Source organism: Macrotis lagotis, chromosome 1 (genome assembly GCF_037893015.1).
Source record: "Macrotis lagotis isolate mMagLag1 chromosome 1, bilby.v1.9.chrom.fasta, whole genome shotgun sequence".
Classification (NCBI taxonomy): domain Eukaryota; kingdom Metazoa; phylum Chordata; class Mammalia; order Peramelemorphia; family Peramelidae; genus Macrotis; species Macrotis lagotis.
Genome location: NC_133658.1, coordinates 214977721 through 214990763, shown reverse-complemented (window position 1 = coordinate 214990763; position 13043 = coordinate 214977721).

Below are 13043 nucleotides of genomic sequence, written 5' to 3'. Positions count from 1 at the left end.
TCATTTGATAACATTTTTCTAAGGTTTCTCTAAAAGCATTTTAAATTAATTTTTGCTACACAATAGCATTCCATTTAATTCATATACCATACTTTTCCAGCCATTACCAAAACTGACACCTCATTATATTCCTGCTCTTTGCTTCTGCAAAAGTGCTGCAAAAATTTTTTGATGTATAAGTGTCTTCTTACTTTATCTTCTATATCTTTGGTGTATAAAGTAACTAGAATGGTATAGCTAGGTTAAGAGATGTGCACAATTTAGTAACTGAGGGTGAATTATTTTAAATTACATTCCAGAAAGTTGGGACCAATTCACAGCTACATCAATAGTGAATTAGGGTGCCTATTTTCCCACAGCCTTTCTAACATTTTTTGCTTTTCTTTATTAAAATATTTTTGGAAATCTGATTGTTATGGGGTGGAAATTTAGAGTTGCTTTCTTTGTATTTAGTAATTACTAGTGAATTGGAACAATTTTCACATGGCTATTGATAGCTTGGATTTCTTCCTTGTAACATTGCCTGTTAGTATCCTTTGTCTATTAATTGAGGAATAGCGCTTATTCTTATAATTTTGAAGCAGATCATTATAAATTCTGCAAATAAAACCTTTTATTAGAGAAACTTGCTAACAAAGATCCTCCTTGCTCTTTCGTAACCCCATGTTAACTGTTACACTTCTAATCTTAGCTGCATTGGTTTTGTTTCTGCACAGCTTTTTTAAAAATTCTATACAATCTAAAGTTTCCATTTCCATCAGATCATCAAGCTTCTCTGTTCTTTGATTTTGAACATTTATCCTATTTTCCCTGATGTCTAATTTCTTCATTGCGCCTTGAATTTATTTATGATGTCACCTTTTCTACTAAGGATGTGCATTCATTTTATACTTTAACATGGTACTGATCCAAACAAAATTTATGCTAAAATACTATAGAGTTTACTCAGCAGGATTTGTCATACAGTTAGTGCTTATACCAATAACTGGAACTGATCATTAGACTTTAATGTGTTTTTGCTTCTGTATGTCATATGCCTGCTTTGTCTCAATAGTAATTTTCCTTATTGTGTAAGTGATACCAGATCAACTACATGATTATTATTTTATGGTTTAGACTGGCCAAGTATTACTGAGAATTCACCTTTCCACTTTTCTCAACATTTTCTTTGAGATTCTTGATTTTTTTCCTCCAAATGAATTTCATTTTTTCTACCTGAAGTTATAATTTTGGTACTTTGGTACATTGCTTGAAACTGAATACATACACTAATTTAGATAGTAGTATCAATTGACTTGTCATTAGTAATTGACATATATTACTGTGATGATTGTTTTATTATATTCATCTAGTTTTGTTTACATCTTGGGAAATAGCCTCTCCAGGATTTTATATATTCTGTAATAATTGCATGTGGAATATCTCTTTATTTCTTGTCGTGTTGGGTTTTGCTGATAAAATAGTGAGTGGAATCTTAACAGCTTGATTTTATATCCCATAATTTTGAAAAATGTAGTTTAAAATTAAAATTTTTAGTGTATTTTAGTTTCTTAGGAAAACAAAACATCTGTAAATAGTGATACTTTTGTTTCTTCTTTGTGTGTATTTTTAAAATTTACTTTATTTTATTGCTATAGATTGTCTAAAAGTATATCTCCTGGTAATACTACCTATGAAAACTTTTACTTTTTCACTGATCTCACTAGAAGAATCTCTAATTTATAAACTGTATATAATAAATGCACCTAATTTTGGACTGAGATAGTTTACCATAAGGAAGCCTATCCCATACTTCTAAGTACTTTAAAAAAATTGATATATTTTTGTTCAATTTTTTTTGTTCTTCCTCTTCTGATATAATCATTTTTTTCTGTTTTTTCAATTAGTATAGTAATTTTTGTTTACAGTTTTTTGGATAAGTCAAATGTGTTATAGTATATAAGCTTTTAAATTGGTTCCTATTGCCTTGGTTTTAGTATTGATTTGTAGTTTTGTTTCTTTGTTTTAAATACCTCATTTAGATTTAAATACCACATCTATGTCATAGAGAAATTGACAGAATCACTTCTTTTTCCATTTTTGCAAAAAAACTTAATATAAAATTTTTTTGAAAGCATGAGAGAATCCATCTTTTATTTTTTTATTGGGTTCATATATGAATATATCAGTTCCTTTTTTTCTGGGATTAGGTTACTTAAATTATCTATTGTTGATTCTATTAATATGATAATTTTACATTTTTTAAATTGAAACAAAATTATATGCAATAAATTATTTTCTTGTTTGACAGTTTAAAATCAAATTAGTTAAAGATAAATTGATTTCTTTTATAAAGTGAGGTTCTAGTTTTATTAAAATTACTTTTAAAAGAAATTCTATTAACTTCTTTGATTTCCAGAATTGCTATTTTTAAGGTTTAATATTATGTGTTTAATTTGTTTATTTTTTAATTTTTTAGTTGTATATATACTAATATGAATGTATTATTTCTTTCTTTTTTCTTGAAAGTGAAAGAGATATAAATGTGCCTCTGATCCAGAGGTTCATAACCATTTTTTGGTGTTGTAGGGAACTCTTCTCATAATTTCACATTTTTGAGTGAATAAACCATAATCTATGTTTATTAAAGAAAAATCATATATTTAAATAATAAGAAAAATAAAACTAAGAAATTCAGTCACAAATTGGGAATTTTTCTCATTATCCTTGTCTTTAATGAAATTATACATTTGCTCTACACTATATTTTTGATCCACTAATTCTTTAGGAATAGGTCATTTCCATTTTTGATATATAATTTTTATTGAATTGTAGCTAGTAAAAGAGTTTTCTGTTTTTCTGCATTTGTCTTTGTCATTTCTTCCCTAATATATAGTCACTTTGAGTAATGGTACCATGCATAAGTTAGAAATAGTTATAGTGTTTTCTATTCCCATTCAATAATCTCTAACTTTACTACTATTCCACTAAATAATTTTCTTGGTATTTATTTTTATTTACTTTTTTCTACCTCTGAAAGGGATACATTGAAGTTTCTTATTATAATAGCAATACTGTATTTTTATCCTTTTAACCCATTAATTATGTAGATAGATGTTATGTCTTAAGTTTATATGTTTAGTCTTGGTACTAAATTATTATGTATTCTACATAATATGTAAAATAATATGCAGAATATGTATAATAGGATGCTTAATATAGTTTCTCTGTCAAGTTTAATCATTTACTTCTGCTGCTTTAGAGTTTGAAATCATAATTACTACCATTGCTTTATTTTTTCTTCATTTGAAGTATAATAGGTTTGCTCTAGCATTTTAGTTTAACTCTTCATGGTTAATCATTTTTAAATTATATTCCTAACAATTTGCCCATGGTTGGAATATCGTTTCTTTTAAGATAATCAAAACATAACAGAAAACACCTTTCCCTTTACAATAAAACAGGATATTGAAGTAGGTCCCCAAACAAGTTGTAAATGAATCATCATTGAATGTTATTATTGTGAAAAACCTTATAAAAATCAGCTCATAATCTCTTATTTTACCAATAAGGAAAATGATATTCATCAATTCCAATCTTCATTAGAATTAACTCACCAAATGTGGCATGGTGAACCAATGGCAGAGCTAGGTTTTCTCTGGTTCATTTTCTATCATCTCAATAGAGTGAAAAGCAGCATGTTCTAGTGAAATTCTACTCCATTTTTTTCCACATTAGGAAATTGAAGCAGAGTAATATTAAAATATGTGTCTAATGAAAGCAGCAATAGATTTGAAGTTCAGGGATCTATATGTGAATTCTGGTACTTGATAGCTATGTGACCTTGGACAGTATTTTTCACTTCTCTGAAACTCATTTATCTTATTTGTAAAATGAAAGAACCTAACTCACAGATTAGTTGCAAATGAACATTTATAACTTTTAATACAATACATTTTACATGCAGTAATACCTGTTAGTGATTGAACAAAGAAGCAAACATGCCAGTCCTTTCAAAAGAGCAGGAAATGATGGGGTATGTGTAGGTCTTGTCTCCTAAGATCTCTCCCCCAAAGGAAAGTGGAGAATGTGCTCCAGGTGCAAGTTGAGCCAGCTGGTAAATTTTGATGTGGGGAGAATTACAAAAAAAATGTTCTCTCCATCATTTTATTTTAAGCTGTCTTCAAACCTGAACTCTTGGTCCCAAGGACTCTGAGTGAATTACCAGAATTAAATACACAAAGTGAAATTATAAACAAGTTCTCTTTTTCCTGTATGAACAAGATAGGATGGGTAGGAGCAACATAGGGAAGGAGAGATTGGTAGTGATGAAAAAATATATAAATATAGATATTTATATTTATAGATATATATATATAAACACACAGCTATCTGCATATATGGACATATATGTGTATATGCATAGATTGTGTGATGTGTCTAGTTTTTGTATCATCTATTTGATAGAATGCAGCAAATAACAAGTGAGAATATATCTATGAACCATTAATGAAATATGTTTATCTATATATATAGTATTTCATGCATATGTTGTATATAAACACACATGCAAACACAGAATAAGCACATATGCATATATATATATATATATACATATGCATATATGTTCACATACATACATATACACATAAAATGCACCAGACCCATAATTAGAATAAGGTCATTAGGGTTTTGCTCTAGGGTACTGTGGACTGCATACTCCTTGGTGAGGTGGAATGTGAGAAGTCAGGATGGACTAAAGGTATGGGCATTTTCCTTACTTTTTTTCCATAGGTTCAAATGCAAAAGGGTTTCAATATAAGAAAGCAAAGCAAAACAATAACATTTGATTCACCTCATTAAAGAGTACAAAAGTGGAAACAAGCTGTCATTCATTATGCATTTAGACATGTAAGGGACCTTAAAAACCATCTAGCTTAACATGTACTGGTTCTAAAATTTAAGCATATAATGCACAAACACACACACATATATACACACATCCATACAAATACATATATAAATATATATACGCACGTGTGTATGTGTGCACAATACCCATAAACACACATATGCATGTGTGTATATGTATGTATGTCAATATACATGAAGTATGCATCCGGTCTTGTGTTCTGTCCATTATGATATTATCTAACAAATTTTGAACTGACATCACCCATCCCAATAGTGACCACTATTTAACTTTCTCTTCATTGTTGACTCCCTGGCCCTTTGGATTATTGATATTTATGAATTCTATGATTTGACTTTAGTAAGTTCTTCTTAAAAAATATTTTAAAAGGTAAGCCTAAAGCTGGAAGTAACTTTGAGTAAATCATTTAAGAATAAAAAAAAAGTAAAATTCTTTAGATAGCAAAGCAAATTCTCATTCATTGATCTTTCAAAAATATTTATCATGGATCTAGTGTGAGCAACATAATTTTTTGTGTTAGATATAGAGGAAACAGATTTGAGGGGCTTACAAAATTTCTCTTCTTTCAGTAAACATAATTTAGTAATGGAGTAAAACATTCACTCATAATTATTATCAGTTAGTTTGCAATCTAGATTAGTATGATATAGAGGAGGAAGAGAAGGGAATAAGTGAGTAATCATTTATATATCACCTACATTGTGTCAAATGCTGTAAGTTGATCCTCACAACAATCTTGTGTGGTAGAGTGGTTAATATCTCCATTTTACAGCTTAAGAAACTAAGACAGAGGACTACATGACTATTAATACCTGAGGGGATACATTTGTACTCAGGGCTTCTGACTTCAAATCTAATGTTCTATCCCCACCTAGCTGCCTCAGTGAAAGGAAGAAGACATATCACTCAAACTATGTTATAGTTATGAGACACCTTGGAGGATAAGACTCATATTTTAATCTATTTTTTGTTATCATGGTAATCATAGGGTCTACATATAGGATAAAGTTTATAGTACTTGAAGGGATATGAATTTTTATTTACCACAATCCTTCCATATTTACAGTTTAGGATCCTGGGGTCCACAGATACTAAGGAATTTGCCCAAGCTTATATAGACTTTTCTGCCTGCAGTCTTTAGAAATACCAAAAATCTCCCCTATCCTTTAAAAAATAATAAATATAAAAATAAAGACTTTACTTAGTTCTACCATCACCCTAATTTATTCTCCTATATTATACTTTTACAGCCACACTTTTTAGGGGGGACAAAAGGTATAAATATGCATAGTTTCCATATTCTCTTTTACCTTATTTCTCAGTCATTTACACTTTGCTTTCCATCACCACTATTGGCCTGATAGGGCCTTCTCCTTTGAAGATGTTCATAATATTTATCATATCCTATGTGAGGGTATACCCAAAAGTACTGTCTTAGAGTCTCCTCCATTTGCTCACTTTAAGGGTAAAATCCATGGATTAAACCAACTTTTTAATGCAGTCTCTCCTGAAATCTATAGATCCAGCACTCAACTCTCTTTTACAGCACATAACAGATGATTAATAATGTTTCTGATTGACACATTCAGGATTCAAATCAAAGTCATACTTTCAAAGCTAGTTCTTTCTCCATGATATGTACAGTATGTATTTTAATGAATAAATTATATCAAGCTAATTACATTTTTGTCTTTTAAAATATATTGATATCTTCTGTTTTCATATTACCTTCATTTCCAAATCTATTACTTCCATTCTATTCCCCAGAGAACTTCCTTGCAGCAAAGGATAATAACTTAAAGAGTGAAAAAAGTGAAAAAATTCTTATAGATTAAATGTTCAACATGCATATCACACTCTGAAAAGAAGATGGGATGGTTCATTTTCTCTTCTGTTCCTTAGGGCCAGACTTAATTATTACATACTATTACTTATAGTCATAGAGCAGAAGTCAGATATTTTGGAACCAATCTCATAGACATAAAGTAAAAAAAGAACTAATGGGAATACGTCTTTAATGTTTTTCCTCTGATGTGACATGAGTTATCATTTTGCATAATGTGTGTACATTATGTGGTTGCACATATACATGCTTGTACATATAAGTGTGTATGTGTGTGTGTGAGAGAGAGAGTGTAGATCCTTTCATTCTCTTTCTCTCCTGTCAACTCTGTGGGCAGGCAAAAAAGAAAATTGCTTGTGTGAAACAGTAAGAGTACTTGGTTGAACTCCCAAGTTTTACCATTGAACCACCCCAGGAATGGATTTTCAATACTAAGAGTCTCAGGTCTACTCTTTGATATATATTTGAGTATATGATATTTCAGCTTCCTCTTTTGTGTTGTTTTCCCTCATTAGATTGTGATCTCATTGAGGGTAGCATTTAACCCATATTCATATCCTCAAGGAGGACTCATAAAAAACTGAGTTTGCAGACAAAATAGGAGCACAGTCCTAAAGAAAAAGTGTCAGGAATACTAAAATCTACATTGAAATGAAGTTGATAAAAGGACAGAAATATAAGTGTTTTATTTCTTTGTATAGATTGGGAAAGATTACTATCAAAGAAGGGTTATGATTACATATCAGGAATAGATGTGAAAATAAAATGCCTACATGTAAAAAAAAGTTGAATTTTGCAACTCTTCTTATCTAAAAATAATGGTTTTGTACTGGGAGGGATAAAACAAAAATAGTTAATATTGAATGGAAACATGGGAAATGGAAGAAAAGTATAACATTAAGTTTTTTTTTCATGACTTCAAGTGACTGGGTGAGTTATACACTTGGGTACCAAAGAAATGAAAATTGTGATTACTGAGTCACTGTCAATGATTTTTTGAAGTTTTTGGATAATAGGAGAAGTGCTGCTAGACTGGAAAAATTCAAATTTTCCATTTTTTGAAAGGCAAAGGGGAGCCTTTAAACTATAGAAGAATGAACTTGACTTTGAGTTCTGGCAGAATTCTATGAAAAAATTATTAAAAGATTTTATTTTGAACATTTAGAAAGTAAACAGTCTTCAGCTAGCATGACATCTTCAAGAATAGCTCATGCAAGACTAGCCTCATTTTTTAAAAAATTTAAATTTAAAATTTTTTGATTATTAGAGTTATTTTTAAAATTTATTTTCATTCATATATACATGTATATTTTCAAGTTACAAAATTTCCTTCTACCCTCCCTTCCAAGTCCCCTCCTCTCAGCAGTGAACAGTCAGGTTAGCTCTGTACATTAGTTATTTTCAGTATGAGGAATTAGAATTAAAGGAAAGAAATACAGAAGAGATAATTTTTATAAAGTGTTCATTAGGTTCTGAAGGATTGTTTTTTGTGTTTTGGTTTTTTTCCTCTGGATGGGGATAGCATAATCCATAGCTGCTCTAATACAATTGTTCTAGCTCTCTGAACTGCTGAGAAGAACTGCTTTCATCAGGGTTGTTCATCTCACAACATTGTTGTTTATGTGAACGTTGTTCTTTTGGTTCTGCTCCCATTGCTTAGTCTCATTATATGTAAGACATATTATTTAATTTTTATTCATGAAGTGGCACTTTCTCACACTGGATATTAATCTTATATTTAATCTTATATTTGATGAACAATTCATTTCCCCAATTGTTTTATTTCATTTTCATTTTTCTATGATTACTCAAAAGACTTTTATTCGATTTGATCACTGTATAACCTAGCCAATATTTCTCTATCTTGCATACAGGGAATGAGATTCTTTTTTTTTTAACAAAAATTTGCTAAAGCCAAATTTGACTGAGTACAGCATTGAACTATCTACCAAATCTAGTTAATGTGTCAAAATATGATATGAAGACATAATGGTATCTGTCTATAATCACAGTGATGAACAGAAGAACTAAGACTAGGCAATCTCTTGAGACTGGGAGTAGAATGAGATAAATATAGGTTCCACATTAAACTCATCATTTAATATGATGAAATCTCAGATGCAGAAGGCCTCCAGGACTGTAGGTTTTCTTTTTTTTTTAAAAATTTTCTATCATTCCCAGTGGTTCTTATTTACTGTCTAAATCCCATCAACAACAAAAAAATGGCACAAAAGAAAAAAAAATCCAAACAACCCTCCTCAGGATAAGGATACATAGTCAAACCAAAAAAAAATCTCATATTGACTTTTTAAAAATATGAATGTCTCATTGCTGGCACAGTTGGCACAGAGTATCTGGTCTGAAGTTAAGAAATCTACTCTTCAATCACAGATATTTATCATCTGTATGCTCTGGGAAAGTCATTTAATATCTTTTTGCTTTATTTTCTTCAACTGTAAAATTGGGGATTAAAATAGCACCTACCTCTTAGGGTTGTTATGAAGATTAAATATTTGTAAGAAAAAAAAGTGAGGGACTTCCTTTCCCTAAGTCCACCCTGAAGGATGAAGATAATGTGATTCATCATTAGTACATTGGACTCATGGTTTATCATTGTGTTTGTCAGAGTTCTAAAGTCTATCATTATTTTATATAATTATGTTGTCATTTTATGTTATTTTCATTCTGTTCCATTCACTATGCATCATATTAGAGAGATTTCAGTTTCCTCTGAAAATTTTCATTTCATTGTTTATGACACAATAATATTCCATTACATCTATAAGCTGTTATTTGTTTAGTTATTCTCAAATCTGTTGTCATCCCCTTAGTTTCTAGTATTTTTGTATTATGAAAAGAATTTTTGCAAATATTTCTGTACATAGACCTTTTCCTTCTTTTTAAAAAATCTCTTTGGACTATTGGTTGAGTTAAATGGTATACATAACTCGGTAACTTTTTGGTGAAAGTCCCAAATTTCTTCGTGGAATTTGGGTTAAAATAGTAATAGTAATGAGAATGATGATGATGATGATGATAGTTATTATTGTAAAATTCTAGATTTACTTATCTAGATTAGGCTGGAAGTGCAGATACTGTTCATTGACTTGGTCCTTTCTGATCAGTAAAACTGTTTTAACTTGCTCTGATTCCAACCTCGGCTGGTTTTTTCTCCTTAAGCAACCTGGAGGCCTCCTGCATCTGAGAACTCATCATATTAAATGATGAATTTAAGGTGGAAGAACCTGTATTTGTCTCATTCTACTCCCAGTCTCAAGAGATTGCCTGGGTCTTAGTTCTTCAGTTCATCACTGTGATTATAGACAGATATCACTATGTCTAGACATCATATTTTGACACATTAACTCAATTTGGTAGATAGCTCAATGCTGTTCTCAGTCTAATTTAATTTTAGCAAATTTTTGTTTAAAAATGTTTCATTTCCCTGTATTCAAGATAGAGAAATATGGGCTAAATAATACAGTGATCAAATCAAATAAAAATCTTTTGATAATCACTAATAAATTAACGTCAATTTGTAGAGCAATTTGATGTCATTAAACATTTCCTCACAATTAGACCTGCCTTAGAATGCAATGAGCTGTCTAGGAAGTTATAAAACAAGGTTATAAAAAGTTATAAAACATGAAGTTATAAAACAAGGAAAAGAAAGATTGTTAGCATTATTGTAGAGGGGATCTTGTTTCCCTGTAGGTTTGCATTCATGATCTTTTGACTTATATTTCAGATTTTATGATTTATATCACATCCTTTCTTGTGATAAGATTTGACTAAAAGTTTTGGAAAAATAGCATGGCCACACTAAACATAGGCAGGCTGAAGTTATAGGCCACCTTAGGTTGAAAAGTAAAATTAAAGGGCCTGGGTGATCACATACAATTTACAGGTCTATCCAAACTCAGTCTTAACCATAGAGGACATATATGAAATTCCTCCTGTCTTATACAGAATGTTATCTAAAATTCCTACTACACAATGACCATATAACTTAAGTATTATATTTTAATAGAATTTATAGAAAATTCTGTATGACAAAATGTTCTTCTGAGATAAGAGGCCTGCTTTAATAACTCACTGTGCTATGAATATGGCCAGAAATTCACAAAAACTATTACATGTGATTTAAAAGCCCTGAAGGTCTTAACAAGATGCAAAAATTTAAAAATATAGACCTAATAACAGACTATAGATCTGCTGTCTAAGGATCTACCTAGTTCAGTTTAGAGAGGCCCATCATCTGCTGTTTGCATGCTCTTTAACTTTTGATCCTTATATAACATAGATCATTTCTTCAGGTGGAAAAACTCTTATAGCTGAACTAATGTGAAGATTACCTACAATAAGAAAATCACAGATTTTTCAGTTCAGGTCTTTTATCTTTTAAAAAGCTGTATGCTGTTTGGAAATAAATGTGTATTTGGTTGCAGAGAATTGTGGTTCAAATCACAACTCTTACTTATTACTAGTTTTATCTTAAATAATCATTTTACCTTTTTGAACCTTTTTAAAATTTATGTCAAGTGAGAAATTGGACTAGGTTATCTACAGTCATTCTTCCAACTTAGAAACCTTATTTCTTTTTGTATTTTCCCCTCCAAGAAGAATATTCCATTGGGGAATGATCCAACCAGTGGTAAAAGAACAGACAGTTTAGCCTCATGATGCTCCATTCATCATTTGGGCAAGGACTGTGCTGCTTAGGCTGATGAGTAGTTAACTGAATACTTGGCCTTCTGACAGAAATAAATTCTCCCACCATTAGAAACCAGTTCATGTCATAGGCAAATGCAATTCAGGTTGCTAAGAAGGCTAGAATACTGGTCCAGATCTGCTTGCTCAGGTGTCACAAAATTAAAAGAACATGTGCATTTAGAAAGGTGATGACCTATGATGCAGATGTTCCATTGCCTGGATATGCAGCCCAGAGATCTAGTCACAGACAGAAAGATTGAAACTCTGTATAACTATCCTCATTTAATGTGGTCATCTGTTCCTTGGTCTTTGCCAGTTATCCAGGGTGTCAATGCCCCTGCAATGACTAGAAGAAAACTGCCCTTCTAGCTTCACAGATGGGATTGAGGAAGTTAGATGTTGTCATGGTGATGATTATCACTGAAAGGAAAAGAACAGAAGAGACTGCAAAATGGTAATCAAGAATAGTAGGAAGTATGGAAGTAAGAATAGCTTTTGACCTGAGTGAGAGGGTGAGAGAAAAGCTAAATTTTAAGAAACAAAATAAATGTGATTTAATAGGGAAAATAAAATGATCTACTGATTTTTCTTGAATTAATTTTGAACCTATATTACATTAATAGAAATACATTCTCTAGAATAAAGGAGTTGTTACCTTCTTTATCTTCTGTCCTGGACAACTGTGTCTAAAATATTGTATTCACTTCTGGGTACCACATTTCAAGAAAGACATTGACTTTCTTGTAATGTATTTAGAAGAGAATGAATAGAATAATTAGCATTTAAGACATCATTCTGTGGAAAATGGTAATAGTTAGTTTGAAAAATAAAGACTTTGAAGAGATTTAATGGTGATTTAATGGGATTTGAAAGACCTATCATGTGGACGAGAGTTTATACTTTTTGAGTTGAGTTCTATTTGGTCCAGAAGGCAGAATTAGAATAAGAAGCAATGGATGGAAGTTGCAGAAAAGATGATTTTTGAATAAAATTTGGAGTGGTGTTGGGGAGGAAAATCTTAATAGTTAAAACTTTTCCAAAGCAGAATATCTTGTGTTCTTCAGCTAGAGATTAGATGGTGACTTGAAAGGAGTGTTGTAGAGATTATTTTTCTTTTGATTTGATCTGGATAAGATGATTTTTGAGATTCCTTCCAGCCTTATGATGCTTGATTTTTTTTATCAAATGGCTTATATTTAATTATATTTAATTTCCATTAAATGAATTAATTAGTCATGTTAATAATGCCTATTCATTTTCTTCCTTATTGTAGCTGAAGCTCACTGTACTGCTCATATAGGTTCCTTTACTTCATGCCTTCTAAAGGCACAATCTATATTTATTTGAACTTGATGGTTGGAACATGGCAAAAAGAGGATATTTGCATTCTGGCTTTGTAAAAAGGAAATAATCCATTGATTCCTAGGACTTATCCAAATAGGCAAAATTAAAGACAAAACAAAAAATGCCATACTATAATTGGCAGTTTACATTGTAATTTAAATATGAAATAGCAGACTATTGATAGACTAAAGTGAATAGTCAGACTTGTGAGAACTTGAGAATACTTTGAAG